Raw genomic sequence first — 25,477 nt, forward strand, 5'->3', positions numbered from 1 at the left:
GATCCCAAAATTCATATGGAAGTGCAAGGGTCCCAGGACAGCCAAAACAATCTTGAAAAAGTAGAGCAAAGATGGAGGACTCACTTTAAAGGGTACTAAAAAGCTATAGTACTCAAGTCAGTATTGTACTGTCATAAGTTTGGATTAATAAATCTATGAGACACTATAAAAACCCAGGGGGAAAAAACTTACATTTACATTCAGTTTTCCACATGTGTGCCAACAACACTTCATTGAAAGTAGAGTCTATTCTACAAATGGTGAAGTGACACCTGGGTATCTGCAGGGAAAAGAATGAATCTGGAATCTGGACCCCCATATTTTATATAACAAATAAATTTAATTCAAAATGGATCACAGACAGAAACATAAAAACTAAATGTATAAACTATTTGAAGACACAGTATAAATCTTTGTGGACCTAGGATAGGCTTTGGTTTCCTAGATACAATACCAAGTGCACAAGTGATAGAAGAAAAAAGCAGATAAACTGGACTTAATCTAAATTAAAACATTTTCTTACAAAGGACATCATCAAGAAAGTGAAATGACATTGGAGGGGGTATCTCAAGTGATAGAGTGCGTGCTTAGCAAAAAAAATAAAATAAATCAATACATCTAATTACCTCCCCTATAAAGAATTTTTTTTTAATGTTTAAAAGTCTAAAGTGAAAGGACAATCTGCAGAATAGGAGAAAAAATTTGCAAAGCATGTATCTAATAAGAGAGTTGTATCCAGGATATATAACAAATGCTTACAACTGAACAATACAAGAAAATAGACCCAATTTTTAAATTTGCCAAGGATTTAAATAGATATACAAATGGCCAATAAGCATATGAAAAGATGCTCATCATCACTAGCCAAATCAAAATGAAAATGAGATCGCTTTTTACACCCACTAGGATGGTTATAATCAAAACATGGACAATAATAAGTGTCGTTCAGGAGGCAGAGAAACCTCATATGCAGCCAGTGGAAAGGGACAATGGTGTAGCTTCTTTGGAGAATTATGGTGTTTCCTCAAAAGGTTACCGTTATATGGTTCAGCAATTCCACTCCTACATATAGATTTATCCCTCAGTATCCTCGGGGGGTTGGATCAGGAACCCCCCACCCTGGATAACATAATCCAAGGATGTTCGAGTCCCTTTACAGCCATCTGGATCCATGAAGTGGAAACTACAGATATGGCGGACCAACTGTACAGCCAACAGAATGAAAACATATTCTCATAAAATCTTGCACATCAATATTCATGGCAGTATCATTCAGATTAGCCAAAGTTACAAACAATATCCATCCATAAATGAACGGATAAACAAAATTACCAAGAATAGGCCCACAAACTTTTGGTCATTGAATCTTTGACAAAGGATGTTAGAACATACAATGGAGTAAAGACAGCCTCTTCAGCAAATGGTGTAGGGAAAACTGGACAGCTGCATGTAAATCAATGAAGTTAGACTACTCCCTCACTGCATACACAAAAATAAATTCAAAATGGCTTAAAGACTTAAACATGTCGACAAGATAGTATAAAACCCTTAGAAGAAAACATAGGCAAAACATCTGACATACATCTCAGCAATGTTCTCCTAGAGCAGTCTACTCAAGCAATAGAAATACAAGCAAAAATATACAAGTGGGATGTAATTAAACTTACAAGCTTTTTCACAGCAAAGGAAACATTAAGCAAAACAAAAAGAAAACCTATGGAATGGGAGAATATATTTGCAATAAATGAGACTGACAAGGGCTTAATTCACAGAATATATAAACAGATTTACACGTAATAAGAAAGAAAAACAAACAATTCAATCCAAAAATGGGCAGAAGACCTAAAGAAACATTTCTCCAATGAAGACATACAATTGGCCAATAGGCACATGAAAAAGTGCTCAATATCATTATCAGAGAAATGCAAATCAAAACTGCAATCAAGTCTCACCTCTCACCAGTCAGAATAGCCACCATTCAGAAGTTCACAAACAATAAATGCTGGAGAGGCTGTGGAGAATAGGGAACCCTCCTACACTGTGGTGGGAATGCAGTTTGGTGGAGCCATTGTGGAAAACAGTATAGAAGTTCTTCAAAAGACAAAAAATTGACCTCCCATATGACCCAGCAATCCCACTCCTATGCACATATCCAGAAGGAACCCTAATTCAAAAAGACACCTACACCCCAATGTTCACAGCAGCACTATTTACAATAGCAAGACATGGAAACAACCTAAATATCCACTGACAGATGAATGGATAAAGAGGTTTTAGTATAATTGTAAAATAGACTACTATTCAGCCATAAAAATATAATAAAATAATGCCATTTGCAGCAACATGAATGGACCTGGAGAATGTCATTCTACGTGAAGTAAGCCAGAAAGAGAAAGAAACATATCATATGAGATAGCTCACATGTGGAATCAAAAAAAACCAAAAACCAAAAAACAAAAAAGAAAGAAACAAAAAGATGAAGTTATATACAGAACAGAAACAGACACAGAGACATAGAAAACAAACTATGGTTACCAGAGGGGAGAGGGTGTGGGAAGGAATAATTTGGGATTTCAAGATTTGCAGATACTGACTATGTATAGAATAAACAGCAAGTTTATACTGTATAGCACAGGAAAATATATTTAATATCTTATAGTAACTTATGTTTAAAAAGAATATGAAAATGAATACAGGTATGTTCCTATATAACTGAATTGTTCTGCTGTACCCAAGAAACTGACACAACATTATAAACTGACTAGACTTCAATGAAAATATTTTTAAATAGACCATTAAGGAAAAAAAAGAAAAAGGATATTATCAAACCAAAAGAATAAAGTACTGATTCAGGCTACAATATGGATGAACCTTGAAACTTTATGCGAAAATAAGCCAGACACAAAAGGACAAATAGTGCCCTTTTAGATGAACTGTATCTAAGCGTTTACTGTACTACTCCTGTAAATTTTCCCGAGGTTTGAAATCTATCAATATCAAAATAAAATGTATTATTCATTAAAAACATAAAATGATTCTTTAAAGGAGGGCTTTAATTATTAAATGCAGAAGTGCAAGTAAAGCTCCTGGAACAACACTTTGCACGTCCACAGACAGTCACTGCTTTCACTGCCACTCAGAGGGTGGTGCCAGCGCTGATGAAGGCTGCCTCCACTCGCTCCCCTGCAGAGAGGTGTGAGAGCCTCGGCTCTGACAGGCAGGGTGACGGTGACCCTGGGTCAGACACAGCCATGCCCCAGACTCTGCGATAACCAACTTTCTTATACAAACTGCTCCATGTAACATAAACACGCTACAGGGATGTAACTTACAACACAGGGAATATAGCCAATGTTTTACAATAACTATAAATGGAGCATAACATTAAAAATTGTGCATCTATTGTACACCAGAAACTTATATCATATTGTAAATCAGCTATACCTTTATAAAAAATTAAAAAATAATTTAAAATTGTTATCTCTTTAGTAGGCAATTTGGTTTTTAAGTAAATACTAAACAGCTTAGAATGTATAAAAGCATTAAAGTGTGATGTTTGTTTACATATTTATTTACTTTCAGCCTCCTGCTAAAAGAGAAACTAAACAATTTTTTTAAACACAGCTTAAAAACCATAACAACAAATAGACAAATTGAGAGTGAAGAGAAAATGGAGATTCAATAATTAAATGAAACCAGGGGGAGGTAAAGTCATAAAAATGGATGCCATTAAGCCAGGGTAAGTGTTAAAGGCCTACTAGAAATTCAGCTGTAAGATTCTTGGCAGCTGATGTGAAGGAAAAGCTCAGCTGGGCTAAGGAGCTAAGTCATAAATCTAAGTGTGATAAGTGTCGCTTTAGTGATCTAAGTTCTGGCGGGCTAACTCGTAAATCTGAAGTTTAGTGTTAGTTTACTGGGCTAACAAGCTAACTCGTAAATCCAGTCTCAACATGTGTCAGTAACGTGATCTGTTCCAAATTGATAAGCTCCAGTGTACTGATTACTTGCTTTTTGTTGTTTGAGTCTTATTAGCTAATAGCCCCATACTTGTAATTAAACCTATAAAACCTCATGTGCATATCTTGGAGGTGCTCAGAGCTTCGGAGCAGAAGCCCCTCTGAGCCCGCTGGCAAAATAAATCTGAGTACTCCAACCCTCCGAGTGGTGCTTTTTTCTTCGCTGGCCTGTGGTTTCTGTAACATTAAAGCAAAAAGAAAAAGATGATGGGGCGGGCGGGAGAGCTAAGTGGTAGAGCGTGTTCTTAGCGTGCACGGGGTCCCGGGTTAAAGCCCCAGGGCATCGACTAACAGATAAATATACCTAATTACCTAACCCCCCAAAAGAGACCCAAAGAAAAGAAAACGAGAAATTTCTTTCATAAAAAAACCTGGTATTAAATTTAGATTAAATATTTTAAGAAAAATAGAAAAAGATGAGTGACACAAGCGATAATGCCTGAGAGATAAATCCGCGGTGGCTGCTGGAAGGTCCCCATATCCCACGTGCAAAAATCTGAAACAACCTTCTCACCACTCAGAGTCATCCTCAGCCCACCCCACCCCTCCCCCTGTTAAATGCAGGAGCACAGGCAGGGCCTGGCCTTTGCTCTCTCTGTGTCATCACAGTGAGACAGGATGGAAGGGGGCAGAGCACAGCCATTCAAGGAAGGCCATAGCAATTAACATCAAAATGGTGAAGGATTCAACCTCCAATAGGCCTTGAGGCTCAGGGTGAAGAGATTTAACTTCTAGCAGAGCTTGAGCTTCATTATACACCCATTGTAATAGTAACATGGTTAATAACACGCCCCCAGGCACAATGGCAGTCCCAAGGATAGCCACAAAAAGTCACAGGGTGGGAAATGGCCAACTCCCTGGGAATCCCAGCCCCTTGCCCTTAGGCTGGTCCTTCTACTTATTAGCATATGAAACCACCAAGCCCAAGAAAACAAGCAACACAGCGCCGCCTCGCGGTCAACACTCTCTCTTCCTCTTCGGAGAAAGCCCACACTCTGTCTGTGGAGTGTGTACCTACTTTTAATCTGAGCACCCAACCCCCACACCTCGTGGCGATTCTCTTGGCTTTCAACGTATCTCTCTGAGTAAATCTACCTTTACTCAACAGTTGTTTGCTCTTGAATCATTTCCTACACGAAGCCAAAGACCAACATCTGGAGGGACAAATCCCAGGGGCTCAACTAATGCGTGGGACACAGCCCTTCTCATGCCCCACATCTGTTTTCTTGTATCAACAGGACTGGGCTGTGAAGGGAGTTCTTAGGCCCCAGCTAAGGGACAGAAGCAGCCCTGGCGTCGCCCTGGTTCTCTGTGGTTCTCTGTTGTGCTGACTCCCCAGCCACAGAGCGTTCTTCCTAGGCCTGTCCCCACAAAACCCTTCTCTCCAAAATACAAGAACATCATGTCACAGTCCTCTTGTTCAACCAGGAAATGTTCAGCCCACTTTTTCCTTCCCCAGTAAAAACCTAACTGTTCTCCTTCCCATCCCACCTCTTCTTTCTTTGTGAGAACCCTGCTCTTCACACAGACCATCCTGAACGCAGGTGCCTTGCTGGCTGGGACCGAGATGTTTCAGTCTCACAGCCTGCGTCCTTTCACTTTACCCTTGCTACCTTAAGCCTTTCCTGAGTCTCCCATCCCTCTGATTCTGAACTTCATAAAGTGCTGAGGTTACAGTCACTATGTTCATACCTCCCAGGTTTTAGCTAGTTTTCCTTCGCAATATCTTCACTAAGGAGCTGCATCAAGAAGTTTAAAGAGTCTATTATTACATTTGAACTGAGGAGCCTGCATAAAATTTAAATGGCATTGAAGAGAGGGTTAACCAGGGACAGAGTTGTCGCAGGTCCTAGTCAACAGTGTCACGAGGCAAAATGTTCTTCAAAGGCTCAGAGTGGCTTCTGAACAGGGAGTCGGCAGGGAGGAGATGCCAGGCAGTGAGTGGAGTGAGTGACACTGGGTACCCTTCCCCAGCTGGGGAAGAATTGGATTTTGTTCTAGTTTTCCAAACAATTTCTTACTACCATTTTCTCTTATTGTCACATACCATTTCCTACAAATTAAGAAAATCAATGTCAGTCATTTGGGTCACTTGGGAGAAGCTACGTGATGCCATTCACAGGGCTGGGACATGACAGCCACACCAGTCTAGGTTAAAAGACCAGTGGGGGTAATTTCCGAGGTATAGAAGGGCATGCAGCAAACTCCCCAGTTTCAATGACCTCATCTCAAAGGTGGGGCCAATACAACTACCAAGCAATGCGCGTGATGATTGTGGCCAACATCTGTCTACAAGGTTATGTGCCCGTGACAGCTGTCGCTTAATGGTGAATGAGCGACAGTCTACCTGGCCACACGCGCCCTGCCTTCCTGCCTTGGTGCAGCAGCAGAGCTTGTTTAGCTGAGATGAACGCCCCCAGAGCAGCCCAGACGGGAAAGCTCCCATCTCTGCACAGAGAGGTGTGTTCCTTTCCTTCTCAAAGCTGATCACAGTTTGCTGTCGTCTGTTTTTATGTTTATCCCTTTAGTACCTGCCTCCCCTCCTGGGTTTTGCTCAAAAAGCACAGGGCCAGGTATGTCTTGCTGCCTGCTGGATATTCTGGGCTGGGAGACAGGCGAGCCCACACCTGCTGAACGGAGAGGCCAGAAGGCCCAGGGGCCCATGCTGAACCGAGGACCCTGCACCCAAAATTATGGTCTGAGTTTGGGCAAATTACACAGTCTTATTTACCCTGTGATTCCTCATCTGTCCAAGAAAATAACTGCCCATGGCACATACAGTTACAAGGATTAAAGGAAATCACCAAATTCACAACATATTCAAGGGGCCACCAGTGCGTCCTCAACAGACACATGCTGCCTTTACGGCTCTGACACACGCTAAGTGGGGCGGACGGACGCAGTGAACACTGCTAAGTGCCAGTGTGTTAAGTGCTTCATGTGTGTTATAATATTGTTTACAACTTGCAACAAACTCAGGAAGAAATGAATATTATCATGCCCATTTCACAGATTCACCAACAGGTTAAGGGAAGTTACACTCTAGTCCAAGGCCCTTTGGTGAGGAAATGGCTATTTAAGACTGAATCTGAGCCCAGGCCTAGGCTACGTCTCTCTCCAATCCACCTGACCACTTGCCTATGAAAGCCACCTGTCCAAAACACAAGTTTGCACAGGCCAGCTCTTAAATGCAATGTGTGCCACTGTTTGTCAATGTTGGTTAATTACCATAAACTGCTCTCCGAAACCGCTACAGAAAAGACAGGTAGACCCACATCCCTGCCCACAAAGAAGAGGATTTCTGTCTTTCCTTCTCCTGTAGTGTGCATAACACCTTCCCTACACCACCAAATCTTTTTTATATGCTTCATCCGTGTTTATGTTTGCACACGGCATATTAAACTAGAAGGTAACTGCAGTAATTCCATCTCGGTTGCTTTCCAAGGTTGCAGATTATCCATAATCAGTCCGTGAACGAAAATACTACAATGTGTATGAAAATACTGCAACCATGTCAGTAAACAAAGAATGCTGAAACCAAGTCAACAGCGGCTGCCGCCACCCCCCAGCGAGGACAGGCCTGCAGCCCAGCCTCTGCAGCCGCTCACAATGGTGCCCTCTGAGGGGACTCAGTATAAGAAAGGACAGGATACTGGCCCTAGATAGCTAGGTGCTTGTCAAATGAATGAATTCAGTGAGCCCTAATGTTTGCTTCCTCCCATAAATATAAAAGCACTAAATTCTTTAAATTGAGATATCTGGTTTTCTTTAGATAACAAGCAATCTTTTATTGTTCCAACTACCTGGTCTTTGTTGTAAAGCTCCTATATTTTTTAGCTCCTCCCCTACGTCTTTGGAACAGTCCCTCAGAGAAATCTGAGAGGCTGTCATCCCCGCTGGAGTCCTCTCACCGAATAAAACTTAACTCTTAACTTTTATGCTGAACATTTATTTCAGTCGACACAACTTACAACAAACCCAGGAAGAAGTGAATTTTATCATGCCCATTTTACTGATTCACCAACAGGCTAAGTGAGGTTACATTCTATTCCAAATTCCTATGGTGTGGAAATGCCGATTTAAACCTGAAGCTGGGGTGCCCATGCCTGTGCTCCTTCTCTCTCCCATCTACCTCATCACTTCTCTGTGAAAACCACCTGTCCAATACACAAGTTTGCAGCCGGCCAGCTCTTAAATGCAATGTGTGCCACCATTTGTCAATGCTGGTTAATTACCATAAACTGCTCTCAGAAGCCGTTACAGAAAAAACAGGTGGACCCAATTCCCTGCCCACAAAGAAGAGGAATTCTTCCTTGCCTTCACCTGTAATGTGCAGAAACCCTTCCCTACACCACTAAATTCAAACGTATGCTTCATCCGTGTTTATGTTTGCACAGGACTCATTAAAGAACAAGTTGTCTGCAATAATTCCATCTCGGTTCCTTTCCAAATATACAGATTAGCCCAAATCAGATCCAGAACAGACACAACTCATCAAATCCGCAATGAAACACACTGGATTAAGAACAAAATGCTTGTCCTAGTCCAGAAAACTACGGGTCCCTCTTTCTTCCTGTCATTATACAAACCCACCAGAACTCAATAATTTGCTGTCTGCTCATCCGGAAACCAAACTCAGAGAAGAGTCAACTCAGCAGAGCACCCTACTGGGGAGAACACCCCGCAGCAGCACTGCGAGCTTCTTGCCCTCCCGCATGCTCTGCTGACCCTTAGTGTCCTCCGTGACCAGGCCAAAAGAGCTGTTCCCAACAGCTGCAAAGTCCCACACATTACATAAAAGCATTTTATTTTAGACGATATGTTACATATATACCCATCTCTGAAAGCAGCTTTTCCAGAAGCTCAAATCTTCAACATTAATCTGCAAAGGCAATCCGGGTCCCCAAGGGAAAGCAAGTCTTAAGACAATGCTAAGGCCTCCAAAGTCCTCTCCAGAACCATCAATCAAACTGCCTGCAGGTCTGCAGCTGCAGGCGGCTACATGTCTGTTTTTAAAGCACCCCCCTCCTGCCTTCGTGTGCTACAATGTCCCTCTACGCCCTCCCATCTCAGGGTAAGAGCAGCCGCTGCAGAACCTTGCAGGGCAGCACTGACAGTACTGGACACAGATGATCAGAGCTAAACTAAGCCTTCTGATGACACGAGCTTGTCACTCTGTCACTTTACAGATGAAGATATATATAGAGAGGTGGGGTGATCTTGCTCAAAGTCACACAGCTAATAAGTGGTAAAGTGTATAACTCTGCTCCTCCCTTCAGCGTGACGCCCCATCTGGGATGCTCACAGGGTTCTCTCGTGCCTGCCTGACCAGTCCTTTCCGGTCACTGATAACCCACCACTGGGTCTGTCCGCAGGCTGCCTTTTCAACATCTTTTCCCTCCAGTTTCTCAGGAAAAAGGCTGCTCCTGCCACTGTATGACTTCCGGCTCACCGAACCCTCCGTGCTCAGGCCAGTCATGCCTGTGTATCCGGCACCCTGCTCAGAGGCTCTTCCGTCCCTGCAGGTGGATTTTTCCACTCTCTGCAGGACACCCCCTCAAGGGAGCCTTCCTCTCGCCCTCAGCATGGCAGGTGTCCCAGGCCACATCCCGAGCTGCCCCATTAAGAATGCTTGTGCCCAGTTCTGCTAGTCAGACCAGCAGCTTCAGAGCCCAGGTTTATGCCCGGGTCACCTGGCAGAACTACTGCCCATCTCCCAGCCCCTACCCAGCAGGTCACCAGGAAGTCACAGTAGGTGCCCCACCCAATCCAGAAGGCTGTTCACTTGCCAGCACTGATGATGACTGCTTTCCAACCTTTGGTCAGTTTCACACAAAATAGCAGCTTTCACTTTGAAGCGGGGGGTTTTCCCTTCTGCTGTCCATTCTTACCGGAAACATCAAGGGAAACCAAATCACCTTTTCTCAAATCTATTCGGATGACACATTTCCACCTACAATACTCACATACTCAAGAAGTTTGGGTCCACGTGGTTTTGTTTCCCTTACGCTAAGTGGCTCAAAAGACTTTGGGATTCTTTCTCTTTGGAGGGTATTTGTTTGTACTCAGTTTATCGGCTTTAATCTGTTTTTGTCTCTCTCGTCAGGGTCCGTGGCAGTTGCCACTTCTCTCTCCCTACAGCAGCCTCCCTCCCAACTTCTAATCTAGGAAATCAGCTGTGATGAGGGGCCCGGGGGAAGTCACAGAAGATGGATCTAAGGCACAGAGAGGTGACATAATTTGCCCGAGAAGATCAGCTTCAACCCCCAACAGTGTGTCACGTCCCTCTGTTTAACTCTTATGCTAAACTACTTAACTTTTAATAGATTATGGTTATAAACAGATGAGGTATCAAAATACATACAAGGACACACGTCAACTCTAAGATTTTCATTAACTCCATTATTTTGCTTCTATTTATTTTATTTGTATTAAAAGAATTAAGAACCTCTGCAGTCAATATAGCAAAATGTTAATGGGTTTTAAATCCAGAATATAGAGGCATAAGTGTATTACTCACACTTTTTTGTATATTCACAAGGTAAAATGATTTGAAGGTCTCTCTCCCCTGCCCCCTACCCACTACTGGCTCTCACCTGAACTCCCAGACCACACATCTAACAGCCTTTCATTTTACCCACAGCTGAACTCATCAGTTTTCCCGCAGAACTCCCTCTGCAGCTTCCCCTCCTCAGAGCACAGCAGGACCATCATTTACCGTATTAATCCACCCAAAAACCCTGGCCTTACTCCATCCTACCCACACAGACATCATTCATCCTTTCATTTTACCATCTAACATGACTTCAATCTGTTCGCTTTTTCCCACTGACCGTCCCACTTCTCAGGTGGAAGCCACAAATACTTCCCACATGGAATCATGAGTCTCCCAGTGGCCCCCCAGCCACTTTTCCCTACTTGACACAAATGGGATTCTGTCACTCCCATGCTTTTAAGACTCTTTTCAAACCCACTGTTCTTAGAAGAAACTCCAAGTTCTTCACCTGGTGAAGGTCTTTGCCATGAAACTATCAGCTCAGGGAGGGGAGGACCCGCCCTCTCCCCTCAGCCCCACCCTCTGGCAGAGCATCACCTCTTGAGGACCTGCTGAGCTACACAAGCCTGTATTCTAACCCTGGTCTTGAGTTCTTAGCAAACTGCTTCACTTATCCATACAAATCCAAGGTAGATTAGAAAGATGTTAGATATTTAACTAGACTTTTGATTTGGGGATTTTGCACTAGCAACCTGCAAGTACATGTTCTAATACTTCTGTCTTCTTAAAACCACACCCAGATTTCAGTGGTTTCTGTGGAATGCTTTCAGAATAAAAGGAAATGTACTTTCACAGACTTTTTGTTTTATAATATGAACAACCTGGACAGGGTCACGAATAGAACCGCCTAAAAAGTGACAGAAGACGGGTTAGAGGCATACAGCAACAGGTCGCAAGGACAGTAAGAGCAAAGTTGTTTCTCCAAATCCACCCTAAAAAGTGAAAGAACAGAAAATTCTGAATTTTGAAAGTAAAAGACTATCATATAAAAAATAAAATAATCCTCTTCATCAGGGTTTCAAGATCTGACTGCAGAATTTTTAGCAGGCCATACTGAATCCTAGCACAGAAAAATCAGATGGACTAGTGGTGAGTAAGTTCCAGGAAAACGGCAGTAAAACCTCCACTTGTAAGAGGACACACAACCACTTGTCGAAGGTGATTGTAAACCACATTCTGGAGAAATTCAGAAGATTCAGGTTCCACTTCCAGATGGTGATGACAAGGAAGAACCGCTTGGATGCACGCTTCTAACTGAGTCACCGGCATTCTAACACTGCAGGGGGAAAAGGAGGCCCTCAGTCAACAGCAGAGGTGTTCCTGTCGTGTTTTGCAGGCCGCGCCTCGGGCACTCAGCGCCCTGCAGCAGCCCGGCCCCAGGCGAGGACACGCAGCGTGGCCCCCCAAAGCAGGAAGGGCACTGTGCTTGAGAAAACCCACCCCTGATGTGGGCAAGAGGGGCTGGTGGGGTTGAGTGGACCTATAAATGCCCACAGAAACACACCTGCATTCATTCAAGTGATACAACCAAAAGTAGCAGGCTATTTTGCAAAATTTCAATTGTCAGTGGAAATTTTACCATTCCTTTCTGCTTGTCCCCTCCACTCTGAGACAGGCTCAGGCTCTCTCACACCTGCAGGTCTGATGCAGTAGTTGTGAAGTCATTTTACTTTGCTGCGATTGTCCTCGCTTCCCGTGTCACTCTGTCTGTCCTCTCTTATCACAGTCAGATGTCTCTCCCTGAGTTCCTTGCTCCTGCTCCTCAGATCCTGAGATAAAGGGCAAGTGAAGACACATGACCAGAAAAGGCACTGTGGACTTGAACAAAGTCCTCAGTGACCCCCTAGGTGAGTGCTGCCTACCTGTCAACTTCAGTTCTCAAGGTTCTGCCCAGGGTGACATCCAGCCAGGAGAGTGGCCCAGGCCAATTAAAAGCTGTGTGGCTTGGGTGCGGGGACAGGTGCAGGAGCTGTTTCTGGAGCCGGGCCCCTCCCCACCTCTGCTCCCCTCTCTCCCTAGGCCCAGCTGCCAAGCCCCCAGTCTCCCTGAACTTCTGCATTTCTCTTCTACTCTACTCCAAACAATTTTCCTCTTCCTTTTTTCCCAAATTATCCCCAGCTGGAGTGATTTTTCAATCACAGTATCTGAAAAAATTTCCTGCAGCCGAAAAAGAGGTCTCCAGAGGTCAATGCCCATACGCTGTTTCCTGAATAGAGCCCCAGGCTGGGGGGACCCTCACCAACACTCCTGGGGGCATTAGACATGTTGCGGGGTCAACCACCCTCAACAAGAGTTTGCTGAGACCCCAAGGCCCGCACAGCATCCCTGCTCACAAAAATGTAGTCAGCCCACTTATCAGTTATTAAGAAGCAAAAATACAAAATTGCTTATGTTTCTTACTAAAATTATTTATGAGATGGAAAAAGAAATTGTAATAGGAAAGAAGAAATCTGACTCCGTGTTGGATCTGTTCCTTTGGCTTTAATCCTTTGCCCTGTTTTCTAGGCTCAGACTAGTTAGCTCTACACCTTTTTTGAAAGAAAGTTGACTTTAGCCTAAAATATACAGGAGAGCCTATTCTCTGTGCTCTGATCTTTAAGGATGTTAGCTCTTCTGCACTTATGTAGAGAGTTTCAAGTTGCAAAATAAAGAATAACCTTATTTTTGTTGAAGGTTTTACAGGGGCACCATGATTTGACCCACATGGACAGCTGCAAGGACAAAGGACACCAAGGACAAACAATTCGTACAGCAAGAAGTTTGCAACAACCAACCACACCCCCTCCCCTTTGCAGTATAAAAGGAGCATGAATTCTGACTTGGGGAAGAGGGTTCTCCAGGAAACCAGTCTGACATCTTCTGGGTCTGCCAGCTTTTCAGATAAAGTCACTATTCCTTGCCACAACACCTCATCTCCCAGTTTATTGGCCTGTCATGCGGCAAGTAGAATGAGTTTGGACTCGGTAACAAAATACATTGGAGTTAGTGTGTCTCCACTTCTTCCGCATTTCCAACATGTAGCATGCACATCATTTATGATCTAGTGAAAATAATTCATCAAAGACAACAATAACAAGAAACTCACCTAGCTATCAACACTGAAGTCACAACCTATTAATTTTACATGCCATTTAACAACAAAACCAAAAAACTTAATATAAAGGCTTGATTCCATGGAAATAAAATTATTTCTAGTCCTACAAAACTTTTTCTTTTCTATTTTCTTTTGTTTTCATTATTGAAAGGAAAAAAAAAATCAAATCATTTTATTTCACGTATTTTTGTTATAGCTACATATTTTAAATACTACAAAGAGATTTAAATTGCAACACAAAAAGTTCACATATTAGTATAAATATATATATATACAATCAATGGGGATTAGGAAAAGAATAGACATTTACTAAAAACCCACTGCACATCCAGTCTTTTACAAGCATATCCTGGAATATAAGCTCTATGATCCAGGGGTCCCCCACCCCCATTCTCATTGCCAACTCCCTTAGTAATCAACTACCAAGGCACCAGCATAGAACCACGCAATCAGTATTTTAGGTATAAGTGAGGCAATTAGCTCATTCAATTCTAAAACAAAAACCCTAAAATAAATACTGAACTTATTTACAGATAAAGAAAATTGGACACAAAAAAGTAAACTTTCTTCCTCAAAGTCACGAAGCTATTAACTGGTAAAGGCAAGATTTGAACTCGTCTGCCTGATTCTAAAAACTAAGGTGGAAATCCCATTCCACTTGTAATGGTCCAGCAGCACAAACTATCACCCTATCTTTGTTCAGATCAAGCCTTAGACAGCCTGAGACAGCACCCCTTTCCTATGGAATTCGAGGGCAAATGATAAAATTAAGGGTTTTATATCCAGCAGTTTTCTTAGGTCTCATTTACATAAAGTGTCTGCAGGTCAGCAGAAAAACTCTGGGCAATGTGAGTGGGTCCAGAGCTTTTTGCTGATAAGAAACTCAATCTATCAGGATAGAGTGACATTCCCATGAGAGGCCACATGGACATAAACTAAAGGCAGCTGAGCAATGAAAACTAGCAAGACCCTGGAACTCAAGCAAGAAGGATACCTGCCATCCCACACCCATTTGCCTCTTCATCCATGTGGACACAATGTCAGGAGACCCAGGTTCTTGTCCAAGTTACACCATCATGGATTCTCACCCATAAAAAGTTACGACTCTATGCTGTCTTAAGTCCTTTCCAACTCAAATATGATGACACCAATATCTAAGCAGAATCTCTATGTCTCCACTTCCTCTCTTCTAGTAGGAGAATAATTCTATGGCCACAGAGAAATCCAATATAAAACCATGCATGAAGCCAGGAGAAAGTCTGCTTAAGAGACTGCTCTCACGCTCAGTGAATGAAAACTCAGAAAAAGTGGTCCTTCTCCCTCAGGAATTGAGAGGTAGCCAGATGTGTGTGTTTGTGTGTGTGTGTGTGTGTGTGTGTGTGTGTGTGTGTAAATCAAATACAGTCAAGTCTGGGATGTGAACAGATATTTTATGTCACTGTCATTTCTAGGGAATGAGCCAACTTTTAAAGTAATTTGAATCTAGTGTTCTGAGAGAGTCTCAGGATCTTTTGGTGGAGGAAGGGAAAGGAAAGGAGGAGAGGTAATGAAGCAAAGGAGTAAGTATACTGCTAGGGAAAGGCAAAACATTAATTTTGTTCCTACTGGCATAACATACAAATTAGGAACTGTCTTTCTCCCGATGTCTTGTCGAGCACTGAGTTGCAGAAGAAGCGACAGCCTATTTCTCACTGAGCTTGTGACTATACGTGACATCTAGTAGACACAGATAATTTACCCTGAACAAATGCTAGCAGCAGGTTGTAATTCTCCTGTTTTGAGAGACAAGAAAACAGGAGTTCAAAGCGGGTAGATAACTTGACAAAAGTCAGAGGACCAGTAAACAAGAGAGGATGAATTCAAACTCAGATCTGAATGCAGAGTCTCATCTTCCCACTCCCAGGACTGGAAAATCCTTAACACACAGGCTCCCCAGCTCCCCTGCAGTGTTCCTGGCACCAAGCATTTCCCATGGCAGAGGTCTCCAGTTCTCACAGACACAGCGCTCTGTGCAGCCAATGACCTTCATCGGATCTTGATCACCTACCTGCCACGCCCACCAGGCTTCACCATACAGGCAGGAAAGCTGGCTTTCAAGTGCATACGAAGCCACCCCATGTCTAACCTGGGTTCTTCTGGGGCTTCTCCAGCCTAAAGGCAGCCATGAAACTGCTCACAGTTTGTACATGAGCCACACTACCTCTCTCCATCTGTCTCCCCACCTATACTACTTAGCTATGACCATTTTGAGAATCTTGGAAACAAATTTTTAAAAACACAAAAGAAAGGATTCTGTAACAAGTACTTAATACTTACAATTTTAAATGACAAGTTACAAAGTGAGTATTTACAAACCGAATCTGCCTTCCTAGGTGTCAGTTTGAACAGTTAAAATATATAATAGCAAAAAATTTTCACTTACAAAATTAACAAAAACATCAACAATAATCTGGAATAAACTCTAAAACAATGCCCATGTTTTACATGGAGAAAGTACAGGACTGTACTGAGTGGTAAAGTAAGAGGTGTGAATGTAGAGACATCAACATATTGTATGGAGGAAAGTAGTTTTGTAAAGATGTACGTTCTCATAAATATAATTCAAATTTACTAAAAAATCCCATGACAACTCTTATCTGTTTTTTTTTTTAACTTGAAAAAAGTATTTTAGAATCCTTCAGGAATAATAAAGTCATAATACTAGCCAAGAAAATTAGGGATGGAAAAAAGAATCAAAAAAAATCGCATTGTCAGATATTAAATAAATTTTTACAATATGTTAGATATAGCACTGGAATAAGAATGTAAGATTGACAGAAATAAACCATGAGCTCAAAAAGAGACTCTAGTATACATAAGTATTTTTTACACGTGGGATTTCAAATCAAAGAGCCAAGTATGAATTCAATAATTGTCTTGGGACAATCAGAGAATCACCTGGAAAAAACAAATTCTATTCCACTCATAATGACCACAAGAAAAATTACAGATAGTGATGTAAATATTAGAAAGTACTAATAACAGCAAATATAACTCTTTGCTCATATTAATTCAACTTCTCTCTATAACAAGTACTATTATCATCTCCATCCTAGAGATTAGAAAAACCTACAGAAGAGATATATACCATTATAAGAAAGTATTTCTAAGAATAAAATCAAGGATAAAACCCAAAGAGAAGACATTTACTATCTTAAGATTATTTTGGGCCACAACAAAAATAAACCTACTGAACAAAATGAAAGGCAAGATATGACAAGTAAAAGCTCTGTGATACATGTTGATGAAGACAAGGGGTTAATGTTCATAACATACAAAGAGCTGTCACAAAGCAACAAGAAGCTCCCTCACTTCAATGTGTGCAAAGGACAAAAGGGATCATTCACTTTTTAAATTCAGATGGCTAATGAGTGAAAAATGCTCAATACCTCTCTGGTCATCAAGTGCAAACTAAAACAAAGAAAAAGCACTTTTGCTCATCATATTGGCGAATGTTTTTAAAAGATATTCTAGCTAGTGTCCATCTTTGAGAGAACAAACTGTTAGAGAACTTTTTGGAGGACGACATATCAATGGATATGTAAACTCTGAAAAATGTGTGTACACACACACTGAACTCCACTTTTAGGAATCGTTTCACTTAGAAAAAAAAATCAGTTCAAAAAGATGTACTCATCAGAGCATTTACACAGCACTTTTTACAATGGTGGGAAGAAAAGCTGAAGTGAAATCATATCCAGCGATAGAGAATTGGTTACATAAGTTATTCTACATCTTTTCATTCCCCACAGGAGAAGGAATTTCTAGAGTCACTTGAAAGCAGCCTGTGATGTATGTAATTGTCACATCCAGGGAGTGAATTTCCAGAAACCTTAACTAAAGGAATACTCATTCAAGGTCACAGGAATGTTTGTAAAAGTAGGATGCCAGTCAAACACCATTTCTGACAGTGGAAAATGGAGAAAACTTAAGTATCCACCATCAAGACAATGATGCCGTAAATCAAGGCGAGCTGTAGGCACTAAGGGGCCAGCGTTTCGGCGTGGTCCAAGACCTTGTCCACAGTACTCTCCCACCGAAGGTGTCCTTGCACAAGAGACCAAACCTACATATCAGGAGACACCACTACTCTATCTGAAAGGACCGGGTGAGTCTGGAGTGGGAGGAAGTCTATGATATACCCTTGAGTGAATAAACTGAGCTGCAGAAAACATATAGTATGGCCTTATTTTTCAATAAAGCATATACACACACACATATAGATAGATTTCTGATATACGTGTATGTATGAATGTGTATAAATATATATGACATAGACATAAAGGTCATGACATATATACACCATATTTTCAGCAGTTTTTACTCTCAGGAAAAAAGGGGAATGGATGTAGGGGCTTTTTGGTACCACCACAGTTCTCTTTTCAGTACTTCAGTTAAGTATACTTGGAATTTCAAAGTTTATTTAAGTCCGAACTAAAATGGAAGATGCCTCCACAAGACAGAATGCTATACTGGTCATTAAAAATCATGCTAGGTGGGATAGAATATTGTAGAAAAATGTGAAATAAGCACAATGGAAAATGGAGGTCTCCACACAGAAAAAGGCACAGAGTGCTCGCTGGTTTTTATGACAGAGGAGATACACAATGATGAAAAGAACAGAAAATAGATGTTAAAGTGTTAATAATTATCTCTGAGTAGTGGGGTCAGGATAGACACTTTTGCCCCTTTTTTCAGACTTTTATATTAAATACACATTATTTTTCATCTAAAAAAAGCATTTTTAGATGTCTAGTACCACACATTGAAAAAAATACACGAGTACTTACAGAAACAATAACTAGGAGACACGGCAGCAGCGCCACACAATGTAGAACGGGCGATCCTGATTAAAATCACGCAGTTACATAAGGATCCACAAAGTGAGAGCACCTGCTGTAACAGGGAGTGGCCGCCTTCTATTTGCCAGTTGTGTCTTCAGGGCTGAGGCAGTTCTGAGCACGGCCAGTGTCAGTGCTGGTGTCTGGATGGATGCCACTGTAGGTGAGGGCACCTGCAAGCCGAGAGGAAGAACAGAAATCATCCTCTGCTTTTTCTGTCTTGTTTCTCTGTTACTTTTAAAGAGAGGCATAAATAAGATAAACTAAATCTTCCCTACTGAAATTTCAGTAATGAAACCGTTTTCAAAGTGTTCACAACATATATTCTGACTATAACTGTCTTTTCAACAAAGCATCATATTTATTAAATGTTAATTAACACAGTTAATTAACTACCTGTTAAAACCTATTAAAGAACATGAAATGCACTACGTGAAAGCACCACGCCTGCAGTAACTACCTTAGCTGTCTTCACGGCAGTGCAGTCAGCCCCCACCATCCCGTAGCCCTGAGCTCCTGATGCTGGTAAGAGAACACGCTGCCGCCTCAGATGGAGAGAAACGGTGAAAGTGTTTTCTGAAATCTACAGCACTGACAAAACATAACTGACAAATCCCAGGCTCCTTTGAGGCTGTCATTTTATGTTTCTGACCAACACCCGTCAATGAGCAGAACCACCCCAATTCCGAGCCATGGGACTCACGTGGGAAGCAGTTTTGGAGAAATTTCCAGGTATAGAATGTAACCAACTATACATAGAACTCTGAAAAAATAAAAGATTCAATACCCTGATTTTGGAAGACACTCAAAATATTCTCCTAAGCCTTAGTAGCTGGAAAGGCTGGGCTTCTCCTCAGCCACTTATTTATTTCACGGCCAGTGAGCATCTCCCACAAACCCTGTTTCCTTGTGTTTGCTGGGAGCCTCAGGCACACTCTTGCTGTCGATCATATAAGTCACAGGGCAGACGCGTGTGTCTCACGCCTGCAACCCTAACACAGGCCCACCTCCTAGCCTCACAGTTTGAACTTAGCCCCATTTTCTAACCTGTTTATTTGGTATCTGTTCTTCTGTAAGCTGCCTGAAATGCTTTTTGGAACAAGTCAGAAGAATGAGTGGGTAGAGAAATGGACAGTTGGACAGGTGAGAGGTGGGCAGACAGACAGAGAGACTCCAAGAAAAGGGGAACAAAGAAAATTTCCTATGCAGAACCCTCTTCTAGTCAGGGAAGAAAACCGCCACGGAGACGTGTGAAGAGGCAGGTGGCTTAGGGCTGTTTCCTGGATTCCATGAAAAGTCACACCAAGAGATGAGAGGGTAGAACTATAAATAATAAAAGAAAAAAGCATGCATGCTTGAAAAATATATCTACAATATGTACTTTCTAAAGAATAGTTTCAAATCAGCAGGGCCCAATTACACAATCCTTGGGTATTTACAGAAATGAGAAACCCATCTCCAAACCACAAGGCATCCCTTAGGAGCACTGAGAGTCTTCACGGGGCGGTCATAAAGCCGTAACCGCAAAAGCTATGCTCTCCTGCACTTATGAGGAACGGGCAGCTGTGCTAGGGCTGCCCACGTGTGTCACTTACACCCCCCAGCACCTCTATGGGGGGGACGCCTAGCGAGCCCCGTCTCTGCAGGACAGAAAACTAGTCCGAGAGACGCTAAGCCGGCCTACCAGTTCTCCATCTCACAGGACTGGTCATTCCAGAGCAGGACTCGAACTCGGACCCACGTTTGTTATCACGGTTCTACCGTGCTTTGTGTGCTTATTTTGTGTATAATACATTTGTTTCTGGCATGAAAGGACATTTAATAAATGATCGGTTGTCTTGCCTATCTCTTTAGCTCACAATCTTTATATTTTTGAATTGTACTCTTTTCCCCTGGAGAAAGGAAAGGAAAGAGCAGTGGTCAGAATGAGCTGGGGTTCCATTCTTTATCTGTTACCTCATCTCATCCAAGTCCCCAACCAGGGAGAAGGATCAAATATCCTCTTCATCTTTTAAAGAGAGGTCTCCAGTTATGGTGACTTACTCAACTCCAAAACCAAGTCTGGGGGAAGGGCACATGCAGCAACCAGAGCAGTATCATGTATAGGAAGGTGAAAAGAGCTCAGGGGGTCAGCCTGATTTAATTTCAATCGATAAAAGAATACCACACACTAAAAATACTAGCATGCAATGGATTGGCTCTTTCTTGACATCTAGCAAGTTTCCACAGCCCATAAGTAACATTATCGTGAACTAGTGAAAGGAAGAGTCCACAGATAGGGAAAATCAATGCCACAGGCAGGCTGAAACCCAGGCTGGAGGAAAGGAAGGGAAAGGGCATAGTTAAGAAAAGGGGAAAGTCTGGGAAAAAGATATCATCACAAGGATTCTCAAGCATCATTCAGCAATCATAAAATCATTCATTCAAGAAAGAGTTACTTAGGTTCTATTTTGTGCAAGATTTTACAGAGGGCAAAGAAAGACCGCAGCGTCCATGGTAGCAGCAAGTGGCGGGGCTATAATACAGTTCTCATTCTGGTACCTTGCACATTTTTACTCAGTATAAAGGGAAAAAATAAAGTAAAATAATACTATGTAAACTCTACACATTGTTGAAATAAAATTAAAGAAGACCTAAATACCTGGACAGACACACCACGCACATTCCTGGATCAGATGACAGTGCTCTTGGAATGTCAGTGCTCCACAGAGCGATCCATATATTCAACGTGGTCTCGATCATAATCCCAGTGGGCTCCTCTGCAGAAACTGACTAGCTGCTGCTACAATTCATATGGGAATTCGAGGGTCTCAGTAACCAAAACGTACTTGAAAAAGAAGAACAACGTGAGAGGACTTGTAATTCTCAATTTCAAACCTTACAACTGTATCTCCAGGTGAGATTAGAGGCCATTTTAACTTATTACTGTGTTTATCCTTATTTTCTAAATTCTCTACAACGAATATACCTGTTAGAATAAGAAAAATAAAAAGTAAGGTATCTTTTAAAACATGCACAACGATTCATTCATTGGGAAAAAATTATTTTAACTATAAAGAGATAAACAAATATCTATTGAAAAAGGACTACTTAAAAAAAAGGGTGCATTTACATTTTTCATAAATTGAAAACTGAAAAGCCCAAACACATCAAGTTTCTAGGGAGACAAATAAAACATATCAACACTTATTTTCAAAAATTCTAATGGAACAATGAAAACTCAAGAAAGGGAATATCGTGATTGACAGCCAACTGCAAACACATGGAGAGCAAAGGCCTAGAAATCACAGTTCCTTTAAATCTGCTACTAACTCAATAGGAGAGGAAATTCCTCCCTGAGGGGACAGTGGAATCCCATGCATAAGACAGGATACACAGTACAAACTGCACTAGAATCTGGGGTGATTTTCTTAGAACAATTCTGAAGTTACAACATTGCTGAAAAACTATAAAAACACTGACAGACAGATTAAAACACACAGTCATATATATTATATAGAAACATATGAAGTCTGCTCCCATATTACATAGAAATACAAACATATTTGTGCATTTATAGGCACTGATTACTTTATCTCAGATAGAATATTTCAACTAAAACAAAAAATCAATACACACCTCTTGTCAAATCTAGTTGATAAGTTACTCTTCTATGTAACCATAATGTGTCTAAGATAGATCTAAAATTAGTGAAAAATATCTTTGTATGGTTTCTTGAATTCTTCTCAAAATTCCAAGCTTAATTTTAAAATAGATCTGAGCAGTATTTCTATATTATCTTTTCCCTTGTGAAATGAACAACATAGTCTGTTGTCAAAATTCTGTCCTTACAATGATTCACGAGCACCGTATCCTCACAAAACTGCTGGACAGCAAGGCGCTATCCAGACACTCTGACCAAACAAATGAAACACAAGGAAGACAGTGACACTATTCTGGAGGGCATATAATCTGTGTCAACACTGGGTTTTTATTTGATTGGTTTGATTGGGTAGCAAGATGAAATCAATCAAGTACTTTCTTCTTTGAGCATGCTGTAAGTCATGACTCTTTTCAGTGTCATGAGCAGGAAAGAGTTAAGCATGACTTGATTAGGTCAAATAGCAACAATCATAACCGGAGATTGAGTAATAAAGAAGTTAACTGAAAGCAATACTTCTGCCTACATGAGACCTAAAATAAATCTACACTGATATCCGAAAGGAAAATGAGGAGATGAGGTCCCCAAAGAGAAAACAAACTAACAAGAAATCAAAAACGGAAACAGTTTTTCATTAACGATTCCAGGAAGGAGTGGAGCATGTTGGTGAAAAGCACAGATGTTGGGGACAAACATGAGGGTCTGAACTCCCACAGCACTGGGTAGCTGTGACACTGATATGTCAGTGAAATTTTCTGCATCTCAGTCTCTTATCCATAGACTGGGGACAACAACCGCACCCATCTCCGAGAACGGTCCTACGAATTAAGTTATTTTATATATAAAATTTTAAATAAAATACCTCAGATTTTATATAATACCCCAAAAGCACAAGGAACAAAGAAAACAGAGATAAATTGGAGTTCATCAAAATTTAAAACTTTGCTTCAAAGGGCACCATCCAGAGAGTGAAAAACCAATACACAGGAGAAAATTTTTTCAAATCATTTATCTGATTAGGAATTTGTATCTCCAAATAAAAAAAAAACCCTACAACTCAACAATAAAAAGGCAACTCAATTAAAAGGTGAATAAAGGATCTGAAAAGGTATTTTTCAAGGAAAATATACAAATGGCCAATAAGCACAATGAAACGATGTTCAATATCATTAGCTCTAAGGGAAATCAAGTCAAAACCACTAGAAGAAACCGCTTCACACCCACAACAATAGGTTATAATAAAAAAAAAATAACAAGCACTAATGAGGACACAGAGGAAGCGGAGCAGGCAGCAGTTGCTGGTGAGGACGTAACACAGCGTGGCCACTTTGGTAAACAGGCTGGCAGGTCCTCAGGGAGTTGAACATTTGGTTTCTGAATGACCCAGCAATTCTGCTGTCTGGGCACACACGTTAGAGAACTGAAAACAAATGTCCACATAAAAACTCCTAAAGGAATGTTCGCGGCGACACTACTCATCACAGCCAAAAAGCAGAAACAACCCAAATGCCTATCACCTGATGAATGGGTAAACAGTGGGGCCCAGCCATACAGTGGAATATTATTCAGCAATAGCAAAGCATAGAGTACTGACACAGGCCACAACGTGGACAAACATTGAAAACGTTACTCAGTGTGAAAGAAGTCAGTCACAATAGACGGTTCCACTTACATGAAGTGACTCGATTTAAATGAAATGTCCAGTACAGGCAAATCCACAGAGAGAGAAGAGTGGCTCATTGGGGCTGGGGGACGATGGGGAAGATGGAAATATCTGCTTATGCATACGGGGCTTCCTGTTGGGGGGAAGAAAATGTTCTAAGATTGAATGGGATGCACAATTCTGGGCATAGAGTAAAAACCGCTGTATATTTTAATGGGTGAATTGTATTAAAATTGTTAAGAAGAAAAGCACCTCGGGCCAGTACCTTCCCATAGTAAATGCAAATTGCTAAATTTTATTACAGGAAGAATAAACTACCCTCAGCATGAAAGCAGGAGATCAGCAAATGTGAGTTAACCGAAATTGGACAAGAGCATTTCACTTGAAACAGTTGCTGAGTGTACACGAAATATTCAGAAATAGGAAAATTAATTTCACATCAAAAAGAAGCATTCTGCTTCAAATGCAGATCAAGGATTCGGCAAGCCCAGCTGCTAGAAATGACCAGAGAAGAAACCTGGTCTGTAAAACAGGCACCAGAGCCAGCAAGGAAGTGGTGATGAGGAAAGCAGGCGGCGGAAAATCTGGAACAGTTTGCTACAAATAATTTCTCTACTGAAAATTCAATAATAAAATGAAAGTGATGTAATGCTCTGTTGACCTCACGTGAATGGGCTTCCTTCGGTTCTCGACTGTTCTGTAACCCCGATTGAGAGATTCAGGAGAATCAGCATGGCTCCTGGGAGTCCCCAAATGACTGCCCACCAGCACGCTGACCACCATCACATCCGCCAGGGTGTAATTGCAGAGAAGAGACCAACTTCTGAAAGGAAATGTTGACAAGGGAAGAAAAGGCTGCAGTCAGTCCTGGGACAGAGGCCATCTTAGCAGAGGCCAGAAAGCTTCAGGTGAACTGCAGTTGCTCTGGGGCAAGAAGGGACCACGGGGGAGCATATCTCAATTCTCTCCTCTCTCTCCCTCGGGTAGGAGAGATAAAGCCTGCATACTTCTCACCTGGAACTGTGGCATCTGGCTGGCAGAAGTCTTACCAGCACGGAATGATTATTCAAGACTCTGTGTAAAAAGCCAAGAAATCGAGAGGGAGTAGGGAGCCAACTCCACGAGCCTCTCAAATGCTCCCATATTTATTGTGTATAATCAAAGGAAAAATTCATCAACAGTTGTGAGATAGTAAGGAGGAACTTCGGGAAACACGGGATGAGGCAGAGATTGTAAAATCCACAATGAGTACAAAGGATTAGTGTATCTTTAGGGAAGTCATGGGGTGAGGGGAACAAGATACATTTTTAGATATGTGAATTACAAAGCAGACCACCAGACCAGCCAGGTCCTTGTTTTTGGGATAATAGACTATCTAACAGCACACAAGCCCAGCGTTTATTGCTGAGGGCCACGGTCCTTGCTTTGCAACCAGCAGAGTGCTATCTAAAACCTCAACTATGCAAGGAAAGCATTTTCTCTGCTTTTTAAGGCAAGGAGACTGGTGTGAGGATGCACAGGCACTTGCTTGCAAAGCAGTTTCTAAGCATATATTTTTCTTATCAAAGTTCACAGCAGGCTGGGGTGTGCTACAGTTTGTTAAACCAATCATGGGCTTTCACATGGAA

At 41.6% G+C, this 25,477-nt stretch overlaps 1 long non-coding RNA gene across 1 annotated transcript in view; it reads right to left on the bottom strand.

Annotated features, from left to right (window-relative positions):
• The window catches only part of LOC141574274 (uncharacterized), an 88,294-nt gene extending 63,657 nt beyond the window's left edge, over positions 1–24,637 (bottom strand). The window contains exons 1-4 of the long non-coding RNA XR_012501188.1: positions 24,511–24,637; positions 23,859–23,982; positions 21,188–21,373; positions 18,496–18,719 (exon numbers count right to left, since the gene is read on the bottom strand). This is a non-coding gene — a long non-coding RNA (uncharacterized LOC141574274). The remainder of the gene's footprint in view (positions 1–18,495; positions 18,720–21,187; positions 21,374–23,858; positions 23,983–24,510) is intronic.
• Positions 24,638–25,477: the final 840 nt, after the last annotated feature.

This window comes from Camelus bactrianus, chromosome 20, assembly GCF_048773025.1.
Source record: "Camelus bactrianus isolate YW-2024 breed Bactrian camel chromosome 20, ASM4877302v1, whole genome shotgun sequence".
NCBI lineage: Eukaryota > Metazoa > Chordata > Mammalia > Artiodactyla > Camelidae > Camelus > Camelus bactrianus.